Raw genomic sequence first — 5,919 nt, 5'->3', positions numbered from 1 at the left:
ATTATTATTATTATTATCATTATTATTATTATTATCATTATTATTATTATTATTCAGGTTATTGCCTGGAATCGAACTCGGAATCTTGGGGTTAGTAGCCCGCGCTCTTAACCACTGTGCCATATGCGTAGTGGTTAAGAAACGTTGTGTTAACAACAAACAAGATGAGGACAAATATCCGTCAAATGTAAATAATGTAAATAATAACCTTTAGATCTTCATAGACATGGTTGATCAAATCCTCCTTACTGTTGACTTGAAATTGCAGAAGAATCTCTATTACATCATCATATAATTGTCTTTGAAAATTGGGGGTTCTTCCATCACCAATTTGCAATAACCAAGCCGAATGATACGCCAGTCGAGTTTGAGAGGTGGTATCATTATTGCTGAGACAGTTTTGCACTCTAATATTAGTTGTGTGATGAAGTACTTCGCATTCGTGGAAAATTATGGATTTTTTTCAAACATGCCCCAATTAGAAAAGACCCTTGTGCTCTTCGAACCAGTGGAAGAAATTGACGAAAATCACCACCGAAAATTATCAATTTGCCGCCAAAGATCAAATCGTTGTTCATTCAGCGCTTCAAATAGATAGCGATGACACATGGGTGCCTCGTCCCAAACAATCAAGCGTGCATCTTGAAGCAAACGGCCATTGACATCAAGAGGAGATATTTTGCATATCTTATTTACACAGCGTGAGGTATAAAAATAAGCAATCTTTCTCGCAAACATTGACATACATACTTACACGCACGTGCACACGCATACATATTCTTTTTATCTGAGACTCACAAATAGAAATGAATGAAAGAACATTAACAAGTGTAACGAACACGCTGACAGAGCTATTGAAAGGTACTCACATGTAACGGTAAATATTAAGAATTAAGTATCACTCAGCAAGAACTTAAGATATTGGTTAATGTTTACAATATTTCCCGAAAACAAAATTTAAAAAAATAGTGCAACGGATGTAAATAAATGTGTAGGAAACGGATATAAAAAAAAAAGATGCGCGGAAAGCAAGTGGGTGTGGGGGGCTCCTTTTCTGAGGGAGTGTGGAGAAGATTTCGGAAAATTGACAAGATCCGGGTTTTTCGCCCAAAACTTGGTGACAGTTTATCGTGGATAGCGAGTATAAATCCAAATTTTAAATATTCCTCTGAATATTGACTGACTTTTTCCTACTTGAATCAAACACGAAGAGATTTCAGTTAAAGCAAATGTGATATTTATGAACATCTAGACTTCTGGTATATCATAATCTCTTTTTCACAGTAATTTACTGCGTAGAAAGCTGTACATCTCTAGTATGTCATATATTCATAAACTATTAAATCAGTTGTCAGGTGTGCAAAACCGTTGAGCATTCGTGTGGATCCAACTGACTGCATGTCAGAGCTTTGATTATTCATCTTTTCATGAAATTTGTTTCACATTCATCATGATTTACCATGTGTTCCTGAGCTGTTGTGGGGAAAATGTATAAATTGATTTTAATGCTTGAACGTCTTTTCTTCTAAGGTCTTGATTTACCATAAACTTTCAATGAAAATATGTCATCAACAGTTTCTCTTAATTCCTTACATTTTCGCAGACATCGAGTTACTGAAGTAAATTAATAAAAAATACATTATAGTCATATATAATACAACTCAGTCGACCTAAACAATTTTATTTCTGGAATCACTGAATAAGTCAATTTCTAATATTGGTCTCAAATTTTGGCACAAGGCCAGCAATTTTTGCAGGAAGCGGTTAGGTCGATTACATCGATCCCAGTGCTCAACTGGTATTATTTTATCGAACCTGAAACAATGAAAGGCGAAGTTGACCTCGGCGGAGTTTGAACGCAACGTAGAGAAACACGAAGTGCCGCTAAACATTTTGGCCGGCGTGCTATAGTTTCTGCCAGCTGGCTGCCTTAATTCAGTTTTTAATATTAATAATATAATTGAATTAATACTATAATTTGGGGGAAAACGAAATTGGTTTCGAAGACAATTCGACAGTTTTTATTAAGATTTGATAAAATTATCAGTTGATGGCTTAACCTTTAGAAAATGAAATTTATACGTTCACACAAATATAGGCAGAATAAATATTACTTTATTGAAATGAAATTTTGGATAATTACTTTTAAAATATATAACAATGACAAAATCAGCAAAATTGTTCTCTTTATTGAGAGAATAGATTTTCCTGAGATTTTTGTAGAAGAAATGAGTTATTAAACCATCTGAAAGTAATTACAACTTGAATAAGCATGGAATTTGAAGCTCTGAAGATGGCAAAAATTGTGTCAATTCTGTTTGTGGCACTAACTCAAATTCTGTTTATTCCCAAACATATAACTTAAACTATATAGAAAGATTCAGGATTTGGACATATAATTCTCAAAAGCAGTAACTGAGGATTTATCTGCTTCTCTACAAGCTTGACAATCACTCACGTTCATTCATCGGGACGGCGATGACCACCCTAGAGATCATTGATAACCTGCATGATAACTTCGTTGTGGATGAGGCATCTCTCGGTTGCCATGGTACAGGTGTTATTATTCCTTTTTCCGTGAATGGTACTGGTGCTTGCTGTTGATGGAGGTATTGCTGCTCCCGTGCCCAACCAATTTTCCTTTTAAATTTCGTGCACTTGGAGAAGAATTGTCTTGTTTTCTATCCCAGTCACTAGATAAGAGATGTTCAATTCTGGTGTACTTCTTGTACCTTTATTTTAATCAATTCTTCCCTTCTGAGGGTTGTTGTTGCACTTTCTTTGGCCCTTCAGTTGCGTATCTCACTCCATCTGCGCCAAAGTTTTCATCCCACAGACTGGCCTTTGGCATTTTTTGATCTGGTTCTTGCCTCGATTCAGTCTTCTGTTTCTTTTTTTGTTTTTTTTAAATACATTTGTATAAACTAAGTCGTTTTTTGGCGTGTTTAGAAATACGATTCTGTCAATCTTTATAAAGTGCGCTCTGCTGTCACCAAACATTTTTCTGACTCGTCGTATATCTCCATTCGTCGACACACCTGTGTTTAGCTGTTCCCATTTTGTTTGGAAAGAAGAACGCCCGTGTTTTCGTTGAATCAATGTTTGTGGTGGTGTTGGTGTTAGGTGGTGGCGGTAGAGGTAATACTTGTGTCATTTTCAAATTTATCCTGCTCATTACTGCTACTGCTGCTGTTGTTGCTGTTGTTGTTGTGTACGATGTGTCTCTCGACCAGATCAAGATATGATGACAAAGTTATATCATAATGGCTGTCCCAACAATCATCATTTTCCTCAATTTGGGAAGTCATATTCTTTTGATTTGGAAAATCAACTCACAAATTTTATGTCACAAAATTCGCCCTGAATTAATGAGCTTTTCGCCAAACCAGCCCACTGCAAGTAAAGGGGGTTGGTTTATCTAGTAAAGAGTCCTACAAAAATTCGAATACCAAATGATTAAACAACTTTTAAAGAATCTTAAGAGCCACGAACAAACATTCCAAAATACAAATAATAATAATGATGATAATAAAAATAACAACAACAACAACAATAATAATAATAATAATATTTTAAAAGGGTCGACGTAACTCCTCAAAATGGTAAATAGACAATATGAAGAGCGGGATGCGATTGCAATAGATATTTTATTGGTTGAACGATATTTCGACTGCTTGCCTGTTTTTGTTGAGTTCAAAATGAAAAATTATATACAGAAATTAAAAATTATAGAAATTCAAACTCAAAATTTGGTCGAGGCAACCAGCGTTCCCAAATTGATGGAATTATCTCATTAGTCTTCAATTTTCAAGTTTACACCTCGCAAAAAGAAAAGAAAAAGAAAAAAGAGAAAAAAAGAAAAACAAAAGGAAAAAAAAAAGAATATTCAATCAAGCAGTTTTGTGTAAATATGATGAAATTCCCCTGTCATTTTATTCATCTTTTCAGGGCGTGATGTTAATACTCACGAACATATTTCTACTCATGCATTTTCAGGACTGAATGTGTAGCAGATTCAGAATATTTCCTGAGAATATACACTTTCACGTCTTTTTCAAAATTGCAGCCGTTTGATGTAAAATATTCGGCAAGTTCTGTCGAACTACTGTTATTGTGCCTGGCGTCATATCTGTGCCCATTGAATCTTTTGTTTAATTGTTCTGTTGTACAACCAATATATTCAAGTTACATATGTTTGACCGTTTTTTCGAACTCATTCATGCATGCTTCTACCCCTCCACCGTAGACGGTATTGGAATATAAGGAAGAGACATCCATGGATACTAAAAAACAGTTTTCAACATGTCTTCGGTGCTTAGAAAGTTGTTGATCTTAGACACAAAATCAAAAGTATCACGAATATAGTGTTGTGTGGAAGTAGAACGCCCCTATTGGTTGGCTCCTAATGGACTGTGCCACAATATCAATGGATATACGCAGAGAGCCTTCAACGCAGAGTAAAGCCAAGAGTTGCATGTTGTCGAAGGTTGTTACCAGTATCTTGATTAGAACGATTTGCAAGGACATTATTATTATCCCGTTATATCGTATGTCGAACTTGCAATACAACCCATAGGAACTTGATCTTGTTGCAAAAGGGAGTAGAAAGCCTTCCAGCGACTCCGAAAGTTTGGCTGTACAACAGTCATATCTGCTGCAAATTGGGTGCATTGGAAGAAATCTGTCGTCCTTTTTGTGTATTTTGGGGAGACTATAAAATACATGTGTTCTTCTTTCTGACCGTAAAATCCTGGATTCAGCTTTATTAATGAAACTGTTTGATTAAATATTCTTCTTTTTCCTTCTCGCTTCTTTCTTTTTTTATTTTCTTTTTCATTTTGCCAGTTGTAAACTTGAAAATCGAAGACTGATGATGTCATTCCATCAACATGGAAACGGTGGTTGCCTCGTTCAAATTTTGAATTTAAATTTCTAATTTTGAATTTCTTTGAATCACTTTCCATTTTGAACTCGACAAAACGGGCAAGCAGTCGAAATATCGTTCAACCAATAAAATATCTATTGCAATCATATCGCGCACTTCATATTGTTTAATAATAATAATAATAATGATGATGATGATGATGATGATGATGATGATGATGATGATAATAATAATAATAATAATAATAATAATAATAATAATGATAGTTGTCTCTTGAGGTCTCTGGGTGAGACTTGGATCCAACTTGTACAAATGCAAAACAAAAGTCAAACATATAATAATAATAATAATAATAATAATAATAATAATAATTATTATTATTATTATTATTATCATCATTATTATTATTATTATTATTATTATTATTATTATTATTATTATTATTATTATCCTTTCTAATATAATCACAAGGCCTGCAATTTGGGAGAGGGAACTAGTCGATTACATCGATCCCACTGGTATTTGTTTTATCGACCACTTCCTATTACTATAATTAAATACAACATAGAATATGGAGTCAATGTCACTATATTCTGTCTACTTTGTATAGTGCAGTCTTCTGTACGGAGGTACAAGTATATAAGCCAGTGTTTTGCGAGCAGTCGCTGTTTCATCCTTGGTTTGAAAGGACAAACTGTGTCAATGTAATTGTTCTTGCTGCTTCCACCGCTAAGCGAACGTTCAGAAATGCCTAAATGTGCCAGTACTTTCTCAGTATTTGACAAATTTACGTTTGGCTGTAAAGCAAGCTTGTTTATTGTAAATTTTCGGCCTTTATGAATTAGGCAAGCCCAAAAATTCAAATTTTTGATGAAAAACGGTTTTATAGAATATATCTCCTGTTAGGATAGTGATGCATACGAAAAATACTAACTGCTCCACATCAAAGAGCAAAGAAAAAAAAAGTGAAGAGGATCAATTTTAGAATTTTTTTTTTATAAAAAGTTTGAAATTAAAATTTGTTTTTCTTTTTC

The sequence above is a fragment of the Octopus bimaculoides genome, chromosome 6 (assembly GCF_001194135.2).
Source record: "Octopus bimaculoides isolate UCB-OBI-ISO-001 chromosome 6, ASM119413v2, whole genome shotgun sequence".
Classification (NCBI taxonomy): domain Eukaryota; kingdom Metazoa; phylum Mollusca; class Cephalopoda; order Octopoda; family Octopodidae; genus Octopus; species Octopus bimaculoides.
The sequence above is the reverse complement of the archived record's forward strand: the minus strand, read 5'-3'. Positions refer to the sequence as shown.